The sequence below is a fragment of the Miscanthus floridulus genome, chromosome 4 (genome assembly GCF_019320115.1).
Source record: "Miscanthus floridulus cultivar M001 chromosome 4, ASM1932011v1, whole genome shotgun sequence".
NCBI lineage: Eukaryota > Viridiplantae > Streptophyta > Magnoliopsida > Poales > Poaceae > Miscanthus > Miscanthus floridulus.
Genome location: NC_089583.1, coordinates 68,805,443 through 68,824,933, shown reverse-complemented (window position 1 = coordinate 68,824,933; position 19,491 = coordinate 68,805,443). Strand labels below are relative to the sequence as shown.

The 19,491-nt window shown below is 42.0% G+C and overlaps 4 pseudogenes; 3 read left to right on the top strand and 1 right to left on the bottom strand.

Moving 5' to 3' along the window:
• The first annotated feature begins 500 nt into the window (after positions 1–500).
• Positions 501–3,675, top strand: LOC136549772 (uncharacterized; annotated as a pseudogene).
• A 19-nt stretch (positions 3,676–3,694) lies between these two features.
• LOC136549773 (hypersensitive-induced response protein-like protein 2) lies at positions 3,695–7,834 on the top strand (annotated as a pseudogene).
• Positions 7,835–10,289: 2,455 nt separating this feature from the next.
• Positions 10,290–14,720, top strand: LOC136551641 (receptor-like protein kinase At3g21340; annotated as a pseudogene).
• Positions 14,721–15,986: 1,266 nt separating this feature from the next.
• On the bottom strand, positions 15,987–17,623 carry LOC136548607 (histone acetyltransferase type B catalytic subunit-like; annotated as a pseudogene).
• Between the last annotated feature and the right edge of the window lie 1,868 nt (positions 17,624–19,491).

The window sequence follows — 19,491 nt, the reverse complement described above, 5'->3', positions numbered from 1 at the left end:
GTAGCTCCGGGCCATGGCGCACTCCTTCCGGCACGTTGCTGATGCTACTCGGCCGTTGTGTTCTGCTCGTTGGCCTCGGACATGGCCGTCGCCTCGCCGGTCCCGAACAGCATGGCCTCGACGGCCGCGGCGGCAGCCTCGGAGCCGATGGGGTGACGGGGACCCGTGCGTGGCGTTGTGCCAGCGGGTTGGCATCATGGATGTCGGCGTCGCAGACGCAGGAGGTAGGGGAGGGAACGCCGAGCTAGAGCATCGCGCACACGGAGGGAGCGAAGGAGCAACGCCTGCGCGGATGGGGGCTGGGGTGTTGGGCCAACGGGAATCGGGTTTGGAGGGGAGATTTGGGTGCCCACTACAAATTGGGGGCGCTAGTAGGAGCCCTGCTGAAGCTACGTTTTCTGTATGAACCCTATATTTAGCTAGGGGGCTCAAGTATGGAATTGCTCTAAAAACATGCCATGTCATGTTTGGATGATGCTTAATAGGACCCCGGCCATGCTGTGTTTGATCATGGGCCGTCCCATACCACCCGTTGGCCTGGCACATCTGCTTCATCTTCTATAGCAGCCCAATGATGAATTTTGTCGCACAGGGTCCGCCGTCCCCCGAGGCCCTAAAAAAAACAGACGGCTCGTGGTTCGAACCGACGAGGACCGCCGGCGACCCTCCGCCCGCCACCGCCATGCTCCGTCGCCTCCCCCCTCTCGTCCGCGCCGCCTCCCAGCTCCCCTCCCTTATCCCCCATGGCAACTACCGCCTCCTCCTCTCCACCTCCCCCGCCCCTTTCTCCCTCGAGGCGTACCTCGTGGCCTCCTGCGGCCTCACCCGAGCCCAGGCCAGGAGCGCGTCCAAGAAGGCGCTCGCCGAGGCATCCAAGTTGTCCGAGAGGGCGTTCAACGATCTCTCCTCCACCCGCCTCCACCCCGGCTTCGACCCCGACGCCGTCCTCGCCCTTCTCTCCAGCATCGGCCTCTCCCGCGCCGACATCGCCGACGTCGTCGCCGCCGACCCGCTGCTCCTCCGTTCCCGGGTGGACCGACTCGAGCCGCGCATCCTCGCCCTCCGCGACCGCGTCGGCCTGTCCGTTCCCCAGATCGCCTGCTTCCTCGTGCTGGGCTCCCGGGAGCTCCGCAAATGCGGCGACGTCGCGCCCAAGATCCAGTTCTTCGTCTCCTTGTACGGCTCGTTCGATCAGTTCCTAGTGGTCATGAAGAGGACCCGAACACTTCTTGCCAGGAACGTTGATAGGGTGATCAAGCCGAACATCGCCCTGCTTCTCCAGTGTGGCCTAAGTGTTCGAGATATTGCCCAGCTGTGTTCGAGTAAGACCTGGCTGCTTATGTCCAGCCCGGAGCGTGTGAAAGAGCTAGTGCTGCGCGCGGAAGAGCTTGGGGTGCCCCGCAGCTCGGGAATGTTCAAGCAAGCGTTGGCTGCTGTAGCCTGTACAACCAAAGAGAACTGGCTGCTCCAAGAGTGAAGTTGCCACTGCTGTGTCCAAGAAGCCAAACATTTTAGCAATATCTGACAAAAGTCTTCTCCGCATGATTCACTTCTTCATCAACGAGGTTGGACTGGATCCACAGTTCATTTTGCAAAGGCCTGTCCTCTTAACATACAGCCTGGAGAAGCGACTAGTGCCTCGGCATTGTGTAATGAAGGCCCTGCTGGCAAAGGGATTGCTCAAGGGAAATGTGAGCTTTTACAAATTTGCTCAAATTGGAGAGGAGACTTTCAGATTGAAGTTTGTCGACCCTCACAAGGACTCTGTTACTGGGCTTGCAGATGCTTATGCCACTGCACGTGGTGGCAGTGTGCTCCCATAGTTCAGCTTTAACATCTTGAAGTGTTTTAATATTCTCAATATTATTCAGGCAGATGGTAGAATTTCTACTCATGCTCATTGGGAACTGTCCATGCTACAGACTGCTTTTGGTTTCTGTAATGGAACTACTGACCTTTAACTGCTCATAGTCCCAGTTCAGGATTTGGTCATATATGAGAAACTGGTTTGAGCTATTCTGGGTCCTTACTGTTTGAGCTATTCTTTTGTCAAGTTAGTTGTTCTTCTGCAGATAGGTCCTTATTATACTACTTAAGCTACTAGGAATTTGTCATTCTTAGCTTGCTACTAGGGATTTGTTCACACTAGTCACTGATACTTCTATGAAGCTTGCCTATTTCGTATTTAGTTGAATTCGTTACTCTCACTTCTTCTGTCATTTACATCGAATTACTTCATTGAGGCTTGGCTAGGCTGTGGCCAAAATTTCTACATAGAAGGAACTCTCCATAAAACGTTAGTGTAAAAAACTGTGTTCTGAGGACCGATGAAATACTCATACTTTCCATCAAACTATGTTGTTACCAAGGATATTAGCCCAATCGGCAAAGGTGTTTGCCTGTATGTCCTCAAGGGAATGAGTTACGAATAGTAATAGGCAGGTTGTTCTATAATTCTATCTGCTAAAAGCAGTTTAACTTGCATATCAACTTATGAAAAGTTACATTGATTCACAACACATATGTTTGAGGTTACTAGATTAGTCGTGTGAGACAACTTTCGTAATAAACATTTTCACTATTTAAAGTGGTCTATATTTAAAAGAATTACAAGTCAAAGTACCTCACATGGGAAATTGTGTTGTCACCCTGAATGGTTTATATTTGGATTAAAAGGAAGTAGAAATGAGTAGTTTGTAACCATGCCAATCGCCACAAAAAAAGTTATTGTTATGATGTTGACATGACAACTATGGCCAAAACTTGTTATAAGGAGAGTGTACTTAACCATAAGAATACTCAGTGTGGTGTTTGATTAATGGTCAGGAGCTGCATCATCTGTCTTGATGGAGCAGGAACGACAGCACACTGGAGGCACACAGAACCGGAAAAGCAGATTTCATTGACTTTGAATAAAATAGGTGGATGTAAACAAGGTAACACTTTCCCTCTAAACAGATGTCAATTTTGTAGGGCTCAATCTCAAAGCAGAGGCACCAGCGATGGGCAAATGCGGCTGCCACCTGCACATACAAATGGGATTTGGTTTGGTTAACTTGTCTAAAAAGCAACAATAAGTAATATAAAAGTAAAGATGGTAAGGTCGAAGACATGGTTGTAAGAACCAAGAACACAGCAGCTGTTAAGCACACAATCCTCATCTTGTTGCTCTTGATGGCTCCCATGAACAAGAAAATATCACTACTATTTTGCTTCTTTCTTTTTTCCCCCTTAGGAGCAAGATGACTGCTTGTATCTGTATAACTTTTAAGTGCTGTAAGTGTTCATATACAAGCATGGCCAATCAATATGCTACATGTATATGTATTATCTCACAATTAAATGTCCTCATCATAATATCCTACACTAATATTTTGATATCCCAAGACTAGGTTTCGACATCTTCGTAGACTCCAATAAATATGTGGGCATCCAAACCAATCTTATGTACAATGTTAGACTCAACAAATACTTGATTACCGAAACAATCTAAGTTCAATATATATGTACCATAATTGCTTATGTATCTGAGCAATCTATAAGTTTTTGCTCTTGCCACTTGGAGTCAGGATGTGCTCAGATTACAAATTAATGGCATTGCCTTTGCAGTCTTGTCCTGTTGTCCTTTATGCATTATTGGACTGCTGGTAGCATACATGACAGACATCTTAATCTTATTGTGTGCAGATAAGACATGGGTCAGGTTTTCGGTTTAGTGCAGGTTGATCAGCCAACTGTGTCCATCAAAGTAAATTGTGGCACCTTCAGTGAGGTCCTGGAGCCTGGTTCCCACTTCCTACCCTGGTGCATATGGCAGCAGATTGCTGGTTACCTCTCCTTGTGTGTGTGCCAGCTGGATGGATGTCCACCGTGAAACATAGGTTTTCTCCATTACATTCTGTTTTATGTCTGATTTGTGCTTTTCTGAAGCTATTGGCATGATCAAACAACACTTCTGTGAAGCTCCAGTATAAGAAAGAACCTTTTTGAACTCTGTTGCCTGGATTGACAATGTCTTGTTCACTGTTGTTTGCATCTGTCTAATATGCTCTTGTTGATAAGGCACCTGACGCCTTCTGCAAAATGAACACCACCAGGGAACAAATTCAGTCGCATGTATTTGATGGTAAGTATTCCCTCTGTTTCAAATTGTATTTTATGTGTTTATTATATCATGTATGCTATCTTGTACTCGCGCTTGTCCTGTCTCCATTATTCTGTATTTGGTATCCTCAAGTCCTTGCATACCCCATGCCAACAACAACAACAACAACAACAAAGCCTTTAAGTCCCAAACAAGTTGGGGTAGGCTAGAGTTGAAACCCATCAGAAGCAATCAAGGTTCAGGCACGTGAATAGCTGTCTTCCGAGCACTCCTATCTAAGGCTAAGTCTTTGAGTATATTCCATCCTTTCAAGTCTCCTTTTATTGCCTCTACCCAAGTCAACTTTGGTCTTCCTCTGCCTCTCTTCACGTTACTATCCTGGCTTAGGATTCCACTACGCACCGGTGCCTCTGGAGGTCTCCGTTGCACATGTCTAAACCATCTCAACCAGTGTTGGATAAGCTTTTCTTCAATTGGCGCTACCCCTAATCTATCACGTATATCATCGTTCCGAACTCGATCCTTTCTTGTATGACCGCAAATCCAACGCAACATATGTATTTCCGCGACACTTAGCTGTTGAACATGTCGTCTTTTCGTAGGCCAACATTCTGCACCATACAACATAGCAGGTCTAATCGCCGTCCTATAAAACTTGCCTTTTAGCTTCTGTGGTACCTTTTTGTCACATAGGACACCAGACGTTTGCCACCACTTTATCCACCCTGCTTTGATTCTATGGCTAACATCTTCATCAATATCCCCGTCCCTCTGTAGCATTGATCCTAAATATCGAAAGGTATTCTTCCTAGGCACTACTTGACCTTCCAAACTAACATCTTTCTCCTCCCGAGTAGTAGTGCCGAAGTCACATCTCATATACTCAGTTTTAGTTCTACTGAGTCTAAAACCTTTGGACTCCAAAATCTCCCGCCATAACTCCAGTTTCTGATTCACTGCTGTCCGGCTTTCATCAACTAGCACTACATCGTCCGCGAGAAGCATACACCAAAGGATGTCCCCTTGTATGTCCTTTGTGACCTCATCCATCACTAAAGCAAACAAATAAGGGCTCAAAGCTGACCCTTGATGTAGTCCTATCCTAATCGGAAAGTCATCTGTGTCTCCATCACTTGTTCGAACTCTAGTCACAACATTGTTGTACATGTCCTTAATGAGCTCGACGTACTTCGTTGGGACTTTATGTTTGTCCAAAGCCTACCACATAACATTCCTTGGTATTTTATCATAAGCCTTCTCCAAGTCAATAAAAACCATGTGTAGGTCCTTCTTCTTCTCCCTATACCGCTCCATAACTTGTCTTATTAAGAAAATAGCTTCCATAGTTGACCTTCCGGGCATGAACCCAAATTGGTTCATAGAGACCCGCGTTATTGCTCTCAAGCGATGCTCGATAACTCTCTCCCATAGCTTCATAGTATGGCTCATCAACTTAATTCCCCGGTAATTAGTACAACTTTGAATATCCCCTTTATTCTTGTAGATCGGTAACAATATACTTCTCCTCCACTCATCAGGCATCTTGTTCGATTGAAAAATATGGTTGAACAGCTTGGTTAGCCATACTATAGCTATGTCCCCGAGGCATCTCCACACCTCGATTGGGATACCATCCGGTCCCATCGCCTTACCTCCTTTCATCCTTTTCAACGCCTCTCTGACCTCAGATTCTTGGATTTTCCGCATAAAGCGCCTATTGGTGTCATCAAAAGAGTCATCCAACTAAAAGGTTGTGTCCATATTCTCACTATTGAATAATTTGTCAAAATACTTTTGCCATCGATGTCGGATCTCATCCTCCTTCACCAAGAGATGCTCCCTTTCATCCTTAATGCACTTAACTTGGTTGAAGTCCCGTGTCTTTCTCTCACGAACCCTAGCCATCTTATAAATGTCCTTCTCTCCTTCCTTCGTACTCAAATGTTGGTAAAGATCCTCGTACGTTCTACCCTTTGCCACACTTACAGCTCACTTTGCAGTCTTCTTTGCCACGTTGTACTTCTCTATGTTGTCCACACTCCTGTCATGGTACAAGCGTCTATAGCATTCTTTCTTCTCCTTAATAGCCCTTTGGACTTTCTCGTTCCACCACCAAGTATCTTTAGCCTCGCTTCCACTTCCTTTGGTTACTCCACACACCTCTGAGGCCACCTTCCGAATGTTGGTTGCCATCTTCTCCCACATGTTGTTTATGTCGTCTTCTTTCTTCCAAGAGCCCTCTTTGATAACCCTTTCCCTGAATACCTCTGACGCCTCTCCTTTTAGTTTCCACCACTTTGTTTTTTCAATCTTAGCTTGTTTATCCCTACGGGCACGCACCTGAAAACGAAAATCTGCCACTAAAAGCTTATGTTGAGAAACAACACACTCCCCTGGTATCACCTTGCAATCCAAGCATGCTCGTTTGTCTTTTCTTCTTGCGAGGACAAAGTCAATCTAGCTACTGTGTTGTCCGCTACTAAAGGTCACTAGATGAGATTCTCTCTTTCTAAAGAAAGTGTTGGCTATCATCAGGTCAAAAGCTACCGCGAAGTCCAGAACTTCCTCCCCCTCCTGATTCCTACTACCATACCCAAAACCTCCATGAACTGCCTCGAAACCTGCGCTTATAGTATCTACATGCCCATTAAGATCTTCTCCTATAAAAAGCTTCTCACTACTAGGTATAGCTCTAACCAGGCCATCTAAGTCTTCCCAGAACTGTCTCTTAGCACTCTCATACGCACTAATTACGTTCAAGACCATATCAACAACGACAAGCTTGACTAAGATAATCCTATCTCTTTGCCTTCTCACTCCCACCACACCATTCTTGAGGCTCTTATCAATCAAAACTCTTACTCCATTTCTATTCGCGACTGTCCCTGTGTACCAAAGCTTGAAACCTGTATTGTCCACCTCCTTCGCCTTCTGACCCTTCCATTTAGTCTCTTGAACGCATAATATATTTACACGCCTCTTAGTCGCGGTATCAACTAATTCTCTTAACTTACCTGTAAGTGACCTTACATTCCAACTACCTAAACGGATCCTAGTTGGTTCGACTAGCTTCCTTACCATTCGCACCCGTCGACTCAGATGCGAAGACCCTTGCTCATTTTTCACTACATCCGGGCGTCGATGTAGCGCGCCACTAAGGAAGCAACGACCCGATCCTTGCTCACTTGACACCATGCCCAGATCACAATACGGCGCGTCACGGGGGTGACGACCCGGCCCTTGCCCATTTAACACCATACCCGGGTTCCGATATGGCACGTCGCTAAGAGGGTTACGCCCCAACGATTTTCTTTCGGGTTTCATCTCCATTAAAGTGGCTAAGTTTTTACATTGGCTCGCCACGCCTAACACAACCCTCCTCCTTTACCAGGGCTTGGAACCTGCTATGCTGCCAATTGACTGTTTTTTATTCTTGCTAATATACCGAGATAATGTTTACCTTCTTGTGATATGCTCGTTAGCATTATTATTTAGTTTTTTATCGGTGCCAGGAGAGAAAATTATGTTTCTATACTGCACAAATCAAACGAACAAGTTCTCATTGCTCTTCATTGCTTATTCCAGTAATCAGAGCTACTGTTCCAAAGCTGGACTTGGATGGTGCATTTGAGCAGAAGAATGACATCACAAAAGCTGTCGAAGAGGAGCTTGGAAAGGTTTCTGTCAAGCATTTGCTTTTGTTTAATTGTTGTGTTGAATTTGCTGTAGAGCATGTAGAATCTTTTGACTGATCTGGCTTGTTTGTGGTGTAGGCTATGTCTATGTATGGCTATGAGATCGTGCAAAATGCTGATTGTTGATATTGAGCATGATGAGTTGATGACCGTGCCAATGAACAAGATCATTGCAGGGAAGTACTTTATCTTTCATATAAGTATTGCATCAGATGAAATTGCCAATACAACATTTGCTCAGCCACAAGCATCTACCAGTTATATTGATTAATCTTTCATGCTACCCTTCTGGTTGTGTGGCACAGCTGCTAGAATGAGGGTGGCAGCCAGTGAGAAAGTTGAGGCTGAGAAGATACTCTAGATCAAGAAAGCCGAAGGAGCGGCGGAACCCAAGTCCCTGGCTGGTGTGGATATTGCAAAAAGAGATCCAATCTAAGAGGAACCAGACGGTTTTTCATTAAGAGAACATGCACCCAAATTCAAGCTGAGGACATGAACTTAGGTGGTTGGGTCTTGGGTGCATGACCAAACCTCCCACCCAACCAGTTGAGATAGACTCACTTCCTTTGGTGTGGATATTGCAAGGCAGTGTCAGGCCATTGTGGATGGGCTGAGGGACAGTGTTGTCGCCTTCTCAGAGATCATTCCAGGCACCACTGCCAAGTGCCAAGGACATCATGGATATGTCCTGGTTGTGGTGAGCTTTACTACATTCATATGCTCCTGAATGTTGCCAAGTCTACATCCTATGAGGATCTTCGAACTGTTGCTGGTGTTATGTACCCAACATTTAAGATGCTTCTCTGGCACTTGGCCTTGGAGACGACAATGAGTGGCGTGAGGCTCTTAGAGAAACATCTATCTGGGGATCAGCTGCTCAGATGTGTCAGCTTCTCGTTACTGTATCTTTTTGGCTCTGTTTGTGATGCAGCCTCCTTGTTCTCTGAGTTCTATACTTATTTCACTGAAGATGTACACCATAAAATCCGGGGGATGCTACAGTTACCGTCCTATATGGTCCCAGAACACCATCTTGAAAACCATGTCTTAATAGAGCTAGACAATTTATTCAGTAAGAATGGCGCGTCAATGACTGACTGGTGTACCGAAGCCTGATCTCAATCTTTGTAATAAGGTGAAAAATAGGCTGCTAGCTGAGGAATTGGTTTATGATCCTGTCAATCTCCTTCATATCCATATTAGACTTGTGAACCGATTAGTTTTTGAGCAAAAACATATATATGACGTTGTCATACAATCAGTTTACCAAAGAATTGGCCAATGTTTTTTTTTATTATTTTATGCCTACTTTCTGAAAAAACTTATTCTTCTTGCCGTAGCCCAGTAGCCTCTTCAAGGGTTGTTACACTCTTCCTCCCTGGAGGGTGTACTGCACATTCTCAATTTAAAACAATATAAATGCGTACAATGTATAGATATATAATAAAAAACAATATAAAACCAAAACGACTTGTAATAAAAAAACAAAGAAATATCGCTCTATACTATATATATTTAACTACCGACCTTATACAGATTGGGTGTTCAGATAGCCATCTTCTTCATACACAGATTTGCACACTATACGACACTTCTATAACTGCAAGTGCAACCCACAGTTATTCATCTATAAATAACATTTTTTTTATCGTTGAAAACACCCAAATATATATTATCAAACGTTGGGCAACCACGGTTTCTGTTTTATCATATTGAACGAGTTTGCACGCTTCGTAGTGAGAAACTAATAGAACTCATTTGTCATATTCCCGGTGCATATTTTATCCAAGATTATCATTTCATAGAAATGTCATTACATTGGTGTGTAGGGGCAACCATATATATTATCGTTAAGTAGGAACTTTCCAAATAATTAAACATCTAGTGATCTAGATGAATAGATTTTGTGTTCGAGTCGAGAATATATAAGATCGATATCTTACCAACAAGGTTATATCTACTACATCATACAACTTTCTTCTCTTTCCTATCCAATGCTTCGCCACGGTAGCAAAAAAAAAAAAAAAAAAAAAAAAATCACATGTGACACTGGGCCTTATGTCTTGGACAAGGATGCCAAAAAAATAGAGTTCATTTTCAAATTAATTGGTAAATTAATGTTGTTTAGAGGTGGCCTTCTTTTTTAAAAAAATGTAAGAGAATTGTATTTCATTGTATTAGAGAGAAAAAAAGAGGTTCCCCATACAACTCCTTCCTCTCATACGGGACCGGATATGAGAGTCGGGATCCAAACTAAAAAAAACTAAGCCTTAAAGAAAATAGAAAACACCAAGATTTGACCGCACCTAAGGAATTAGGTGACCCTTCCAAGGCTCAGGCCTTGCAGTTTCTTAGCACATGCTAAGCACCAGAGACTGTGTTCATCCTTAAGCAAACTCAAGATTAGGTTAACTGAAGGAGAAACACCTTTAAAACCACAAGCATTCCTATGTTTCCAGGTCATCCGAGCACCCAAAACGATAAGGGAATTAACACCCTTGAATACATGTGTATGGCCATACAGGTACAAGTATGGGTAGGTGGCTACACACTAGAGGAAGTGACCTCTGCTTTGCTCGCTTACATACAAGTTGAGCACGGCTGCACCGTCATGGAAAGAACCTTCCATGTTTGATTTCTCTCTTCCACCTCCTTCCTGCTGTGATAGTGTTGGCGTCGGTGGCAAGGACCTCACCTCTAGCAGACGGCGGCGAGCTGCGCCATTAAGCATCCTTCAACGTACCTTGCGCCCACCCTTGTGCCCAACGTGCTCGATTAAATGTCGCTTAAGGTTATGGCACTGAACTGGGTCTGAAGCCAGGATGCTAAAATGGTTTGTCAAAGATTCTACTGCTTCGAGTTGATTTTTTCCCTTCTCCTCTCTTTTATATGCAGTTGTTTTGTAATTCTTGTATCTAGGTGATTAGAACCACTCCAAACATAGTCATGACCATATTTTTTTGGGTAAAGTCTAATTTACAACCTTGAACTCTCGCCAAAGTCCGGATTTCAACCTCGAACTCCAAAACCGGATAATTTTGGCCCTCAAACTCTTGAAACCGTTCAATTTTCAACCCTGGGCTGGTTTCTGGCGGTTTTGGTGTATGAACAGTAACTTTTGATATTTTCGGGAGACGCCGCAATTTTATATTATTTTTTGAGCATCTTAACGTCCTCAAATGAAAAAACTCAAAACTACAAAGTTGTATAAAAAGTATTTTCATTTAACTCCATACAAATAATATATTAGTGCTCTAATGTGGCAAGCGCTAGTAGGCGATTATTATGGTGCTGAAATTTTATATTATTTTTTCGAGCATCTTACTAACCTCAAATGAAAAAAAAATTAAAACTATAATGTTGTAGATCTCATCGAGGTCTACAATTTACATATAAAAATTATCTTCATCCGACATCGTATTGAAGGGTTTTCTATTTTTTGAAATATGAGTCTCGTCACACGACAAAACAATACTGTGGCGTATGTTGAGGAGATAGGACTCCCCAAGCTCAAACCTCTATACTGAGGAGATAGGACTCATGACATATGTTGGGTTCTACTGTAGTAGCATGCATTGCACCTCATTTTCGGGCATGTCTTGTTCTGTTTCAAATCTGTAGTTGCCAATAGAATGGATGAGGCTATAGTAGGAGAGCCTTTTTTTGCCATATTTGGCATAACTGCATCATCATCTTTTCGAATTAATAAACTAAATCACTCTTTTATGTTTAAATTTATCAATATTTAATGTACCTTGCTCTTGAGTTTTGATCAAACGGCTCCAGCAAATTTAAAAGGACATAATGCTGTTAGAAAATTATTTGATGTGCCAGTGCATACTTGTCAGGACTATGTTCCCAATCCCAATGATTAAACTACAAAGCTTTTATTTCTTACTAGTAGCTTGATATGCTAAATTCCTTTCCTGTAGAATTTGAATCGAAATATCTATGTACTTTTTGCCTTACTGTACTTGTGCAAATGTTTCAGAGATTTATCTTACAACCAGTTGAGCGGGCCAATACCTGATTCCCTACCAAGTTTGCCTTCCCTACGAGTTCTGTAAGTGTATATTTTTCGCGAATTCTTACCAACCCAACGACGTTACCAATCACCTTTCACTTTCTACAGAAATGTCTCTGACAACCAGCTGAGTGACGAGTCCCTATGTAAAAATTATACTGGACCACTTATTTTCAGGTTTTGATTTTTTTCTCAATATCCATTCCATTAATATGCTTCTGAGTTTTGTATTGTATCTCTTGCTGTAACCTTCAAACAAGTGACTGTTTAAGACATTTTCTCCTCGAAAATAGACCCAGTTCTGATTTTCTATACTTTCAGACATGATGGTGGTTCTGTATGCAACAAACCTTCACCAAGCCCGTCAACAAATAAAGTAGCTATCATAGCTATTTCAGTAGTGGTTCCTGTGTTGGTAGTAATTTTACTTCTTCTTGCATATTTCATCTGGTGGGAGAAAAGAAAGCCTAATGGTGTGCATCTTGTTGCTCAATTCTTTATTGACATGTATTAACTCTTTCAATTTCTAATACTTGACCTTCTTATCTGATACTAGTGCAACCAGTCCACATACATGGCCCAACAAGAGATTCAGAACCTGATAATGCTTCCGGAAGTAAAAAAAGTCATGGGTACAACCTGAATAAAACTGAGAATCGCTAGTTCACATACAAAGAGCTTGATAAGTTCACTAATAATTTCAAGAAGTTCATAGGACAAGGAGGTTTCGGGCCCGTCTACTATGGCCGTTTGGAAGACAGAACCGAGGTTGCTGTCAAGATGCGTTCTGAATCATCATCACATGGGCTTGATGAATTTTTAGCTGAGGTACCAAATTTCAGTGGCCTAGAAAAAGCATATTATCAATTTAACTTTGCAAATAATATGTGTTCCATACCTTGTTACATAGGTCCAGAGCTTGACAAAGGTGCATCACAGGAATCTAGTGTCTTTGATTGGTTACTGCTGGGAGAAAGATCAATTGGCACTGGTTTATGAGTACATGTCTTAGGGCAGTCTTTTTGATCATCTGAGAGGTATGTCTATGGAAAGCCTATTGAGTATTGATTTAGGCATAACCAGCTATGTGACCTTTTCAATTTGCTTTTGAAATATCTATGGTTTGGACCTGAGAAACTATCTTGACTGACTTATAAATAATTCTAGTATCTAAAAAATCAAAAGCCTTTTTTGGGGTATCTACACGTCTTCTTACTGAAGTGCCTAACCCTTAGTGACAACATGGTTGCAAAATGTTTGCCAGCATCTTGCTTATATCGTCAATCCATCTTAACATTGGGATGAGGGGTGACTTGATGCTGTGAGCTACATCAAGTTACCTTAAACCCCACCACCTTCGTACGCTTTATTTTATTTTAGTGTATGATTTTAGCTAATGTGTATGTTAGAGGATTGGTTTTATTTTTTGTTACAAACTATATTGCAATTCCATTATAGAAGATCATATCAAAACTAGGAAAAGGAAACATTCCATAAATTTGTTGAAATTGACACGTGAAGCTTTTAAACTGTTTTGTTATGTTAAAACATTGAAGGTAAAAATGGTGTTTCTGAAGCCTTGAACTGGAGGAAACGTGTACAAGCAGTGCTTGAAGCTACACAAGGTATGCCCCAACAAAAGCACATCAAGAAAACTGGAATTAAGCAAATCCTTCATATGGTCATTATTGTTATTCTCATTTTTTGGCATTTCCTGTGATATATAAAGGCTTGGATTATCTGCACAAAGGTTGCAATTTGCCAATAGTTCACTGTGATGTGAAGACCAACAATATTCTCTTGGGTCAAAATCTGCAAGCTAAAATAGCAGATTTTGGACTTTCAAAGACATATCTTAGCAATACACAAACCCATATATCAGCCACTGCAGCTGGCACAGCTGGTTACATGGACCTTGAGTATGTCTTATCTTTCCCTCTATATTCTATTAACATTTCGGTATTTTTTTCCATGTAGCTTATTTCTTACGAAGTGAAAGAAAACTAATAACACCAGCCTTAATACATGCAACATGGTTTCCTTCTCTTGCAGTTTTCTTATTCAATAAAATTAGGCTCGTCTGGTGCTGTGTTTTGCAAATGCGCATGTAGCGCAGCTGTAGTGAAGCGTTGTTGCCAGCTGCTGGTATGAAGTGTTTCTCTTGAACTTCTTGTTGCTGGTTCTTCAGGTACTACCACACTGGAAGGCTCACTAAGAGCAGCGATGTGTACAGCTTCGGAGTTGTTCTGCTTGAGGTAGCCACCAGCGAGCCCCCAATAGTGCCAGGCCATGGCCACATCATTCGGCGTGTTAAACAGAAGATTGCCACTGGCGACATCGGTTCAATTGCCGATTTGCGACTTGGAAATGCCTATGACATCAGCTCCATGTGGAAGGTAATCGACACAGCTATGATGTGCACCGCGGATTCTGCTGCTCAAAGGCCAACAATGGCCACAGTTCTAATACAGTTGAAGGAGAGCCTGGCGTTGGAGGAAACTCGTGAGGACAGTAGCATCAGGGCAAACCGAGGGAGTGATATAGAAGCTATGGTGTCCACATTTCGTCCATTGGCAAGATGAAGCGGTGCCTGAACCTGGATTCGGTTCATGGTTGCGTCTGTACTAAAAGTCTACAATGGATTTTTGGTGAACTCCTGTCATGTGAAGACACTCTAGTGTATAACTGTGTGCTGTTTTGAATCTGCAATTGCTTGTGTGTGTAAGGACTTCGAGAGTCCACGCCTGTGTGCGAGAGTAATAAGGTTTGGTGTGAGCTTGCAGCTTCTCCAGAATCCAGATATTATGAACTCCCCAGGCTCTGTAAGTATTTGTGACAAATATTTCCCATGTTTGTATGTAATTGCATCGTACTAATAACATAAAGGATTGATTAATTTGAAGCGAGGGATCCAGAAATTGAGCGTGAGCCTTTCCATTCCACCATGCATAGCTCTGTTTAATTTCAAACAGTTTTCCTTAGATATCCTATTGCCACCACGATCACACTTTTATTCGTGTATTTTACTGGTTGAATTATCACAATATTATCAGCTTAGATAGCTACCTTTCTTACATCCCTGTTTATTTTTCCTGTGATCATTGTTGCCACTAAAATTAGAATTTATGTTGTGTCTGTTATTTAGTTTGACTGTTACGAGTTTTCTCTCCTTGTTACAGATTTATTTGAATGTTCAAGGCCTGTTTGGAACATGGAAAAATTCCTATTGTGTGTTTTTCCTATGAAATTAAACTGATTCATGTGAAAATTTTGCATGATTCCCGTAAAATTCCTACATTCCAAAAAGGCCCTCGGCACCCTTACATTGAATATTTTAGTTTTTATTGGCTTCTCCAAATTAAATTTGCAATGGCAAACTAAAAGTTCCCCAAATCCCTAGTCTATAAATATAGAAAGGAAACTTGCATATAATCCCAGGTTGAAAGTTCTGATTCAGATTCAGTCCATTGGCAAACATAAATCTGTGCCTGTACCAGTGTACCTGAATCTGGCTCCTTGATGGCACAACTGGAAGCCAAAATGGGTGTTTTGAAGAAATAATGTGGCGTCGACACTAGTGTTTGTGTGTGCCAAAGTTTCTTCATAGCACGTGCGTGTTTGTATTCCCAGTTCTCTCGGTACTGTGAGCACATGCTTTGCTTGTTTGTACTTTTACAGACATGTTGCGTGTTTGTATCCGAAGGTCTGAAAAAGGTTGTGCTGCCCTTTCCATTCGCTAAGATGTTGGACCGATATCATTTGCTGACATAGCTAGCCCAAAATACGCTCGGGAAACAGGTACCGACTGTTAATCATAAACAGATCACTAGTCAGTGATCACCCTAAAAATTTAATCAATGCCTTATGCTGAATGGGAAGTAGTGCATGGAAATGGAACACTTCTGACTTCTGAGATTTGGCATGGTTGCCAAGCGATCTATAAAATAACATCCTCAACAAAGATTCCAGAATTGAAGTACATAACAATCTGCCGTGACAAAATCTACTCAGTGCCTAGGTTTGTATTGGTTCTAACACTACGATGACAGTGTAATAACCAAACATTTCCTTTCTACCCAGAAGCCAACCCACAAAGCAGATCTCACCAAGTGAGCTTCAACAGCATTTTGACATTATCATCTGACTTAGTAATCACCGAAATTCATTGAGCCACCTGCTCCACCAGCTTGTCCTTTCCACGTGAGTTGACGTTCTTGGCAACCCCAACAATCTCCTCCATTTGGTTGTCCATAAGCTCATTGAGCTGCTGCTCCTGAGTCTTGAGATATTCTGGCTGCTGCTCAACAGTTTGGTCGTCTGCGTCCCCACACTCCTGTGTCCAATACACAGCAAAAGACTCCTCATTCGAACTGCTTGGCATCTGCAATAGACGCTTCCCGTTAGTTCCAGAGGCACTGCCAAGGATCTCCCCCTTGATGCGGTCATATATGCAGGCCCCTGAAGTTGTCCATGCTCTTATGATCCTGAGAGTCAAGGCTTAGGAAGATGAGGATTTCCCATCTTCAGCTTCTGACGGACAGTCTCCATCAGCTCAGCTGGTGGAACCATTCTCAAACTGTGAGTCCTTTTTGACAGGTTGGTCTCCTTCAGAGTGGAGACAATTGCACTGAGTGCAGGTTTTATCGGATCAAACGTGAGCAGACGGAGGCAGTCAATGGATGAGCGCACATACTGCAGGTAATCAGAAGGGTCTTCTATGGTTACATCGTATATGTTCTCAGACTCTGCGATATAATTGATTGCTTCAAGAAGACGAAGACCATGGCCTTCACCCTGACAAGGTGTAACGCCTTGTGTTTTGCATCATAATAAAAACCACTAAAATTTAAATTTTTTAAAACTTTATAACAAATTAAAACCTTGACTATTTATTTTCTGCAAAACCATTTTAAAAGAAAATGTTTTCCGAAAACCCTGCAACAAAATTCAACATATTGTGTCTCCCTTTATAGTACGGTTTTTTCTATACTCAAATTCAATATATAAACGAATTTAAACCTCCTTTGAGTTTGAAGCCATCTATATTTGAAGTTGGTGACTCCTCTGTTCCGTGTAGCATCCTCAAATATAAATTCCCTGCTTGTATCTCGATAAATCTCATTAGTTCTCTAATTGCGTTGTCATTATCACCAAAACCCACAATTAAGGCTTGATTGCACTTTCAACCTCCTTAGCTCCATGAGTGGTAATCATATCCACATTGTTCAACCTGCCTTGAATGTAGTTTCGCTTTAACTTATTTCTTTGCACTTGCTCCTTATGGACATTCTGTTCTGGCTGCTGTTGCTGTTGATTCTGGCTTTGATTACTCTCAGCAGACTTTCTAAAACAATCGTTCTTATAGGGTTCAATCTCACCATAATCATAACCTTCCTTACTAGTAGAAATATTTGTCTTCATCAAGGTGATAGTGGGAGGTGACAGACATGGCTCTTGAGAGCTAAAATGCTACACTTCATCATTGGGTTGTTGATACTGATCCTGATCTGTACTCCCAAGCAGATTCATAGGGTGTGACTGACATTCTGGTTGTGTAGCAAAACGGAGACGAGTGTTTCTTAACTGGCGTTGAAGGTCACGCTTTCTCTTCTTCTCTTCCATCTCTCGACGCTTGTTCTCAATTACAATTGCTCTATCCACCAATATTTTAAAATCAGGATACACAATAGTCATCAACTGTAATTGAACTCCATCATTTAGTCCTTTCAAAAAGCGTTTCTGTTTCTTAGCATCATTATCCACTTCTTCTGGAGCATAGCGCGACAACTGAGTGAACATGTCACGATACTCACACACAGTCATAGATCCTTGCTTGAGAGCCCGGAACTCATCTGACTTGAGTTCTACCACACCTATGGGAATGTGGTACGACCTAAAGCTCTCACTAAACTCCTTTCAGGTGATCTGCCCAACATTGTTGGGATGTCCATACTGGTAAAACTCCCACCAGATTTGTGCTATGCCCTGGAGTTGGCTAGACGCAAAAAAGCACCTTCTCATGGTCATCACACTGAGCTATGCCCAATTGTCGCTCCACAGCTCTAAGCCAGTCATTAGCTTCTAGTGGTTCGCTTGTATGAGAGAATGTCGGTGGGTGTCCCTTCATAAATTCACCAAGCTTGTCAATAGGTGGTGCTTGATGCGGGTTGTTCAACACACTTTGAGCAATAGTCTGTAATAACTGAGTCTGCGTCATCAAAGCCTACTCTATAGATGGAGGATTAGGTGGCGGTGGATTAGAATTGGCAGGATTCCTTCCCTGTGAGAGTTAGCCAGTGAGAGTTAGAATCTATAAAACCACCTTCACTTTGGCTACCCCCTTAAGAAAAGATCAACTAGGGGACACAAAAATAGTAGTTTGCACCTTCTTCCAGATGAGCTAACTAGTATCAAGACGTTCTGACATCCCAATAATACTCTCGTGTATGGGCAAGAACAAGAAATATGAAATTCCTCACGAGCAGAAAAACAATAGCGTAGTAAAACAGCTATAACTCTCATTTTGTTAATCCAATGAAGTTGTAGCTTATATCATTCGAAAGCTTATAAAATTCTACACAACTTCCTTATAGAACACTTTTCGAAATTCTACAGTTCAGGTAGTCAAAAATAGTGCACAACATAAACTGTTCTAGGCTTCAGACAGCACAGGTGCATCGTCTTGTGATTTTCATAACTCCATAACCAACATAGCTATCAAGGTGATTCTTATGGTCAGAGAAAGATATTGAAGTCTACTATTGTCTAGAATTTTATCATGCTTTTTGGGTCGTCCAAAAGCAGATATATAAACCGATAAAGACAAGTTGCTCCGAAAAGCAGGATAGAGAAAATAGGAGATAACCAAAACCCAACTATTTATTTCATTAATCCTTATGCCTTAGGTCTATAAACTAAATAAAATTATGGAAACATCCCACAAGATCATTGCAATTATTACAAAGATTCAAAACAAGCATAAGCATAATGACAATTCAACAAAGTAATAAAGGTGCACAACTCAATCATTGACTCAACTTGCGATACTGTGGCAGAACCGTCTAATCTAATGCCTCCTAGGAGTGCTTGTCTTCCATTAGACACTAAGCACTCAAGGGAGAACACTAAATTACACAGTTCCGTCGGGCACACCCCAAGGGAGAACCCGAAAATCCATATTTTTCCATCATGATCACAAATGAGAGAATAAAGCTTACATCATTATTAACCATTTCTTATATCACGTTTAATACAACATGAGAGTGTTGTATTTATTATTTATAATAGCGGAATAAGAACATGTTATCAGAGTTATGAACCATTTAAGTTAACAGCGGAATATAAATATGTGATCAGAGTTTCAGCAGAAATAAATATCTATTCATGACATAATAAAGCATTGATATATAAACTATGACTATAGATTATAAAACTTTCATTTATAAAAACATTTAGTGAGAGTTATAAGTAAAAACTACGATCGCAGAGTAAAGGAATCCCATCTGAGCCCACTAGGAGGAATCCACACACAAGGGTTATCTCTAGCATCCGCCTGTCACCTGCAACAGGGGGAAATAAAACCCTGAGTACTCAATTATACTCAGCAAGACTTATCCGATAGAAGAAAAGAAAAGACTCTAAGGATATGCAAGGCTGTCTGGCTTGTG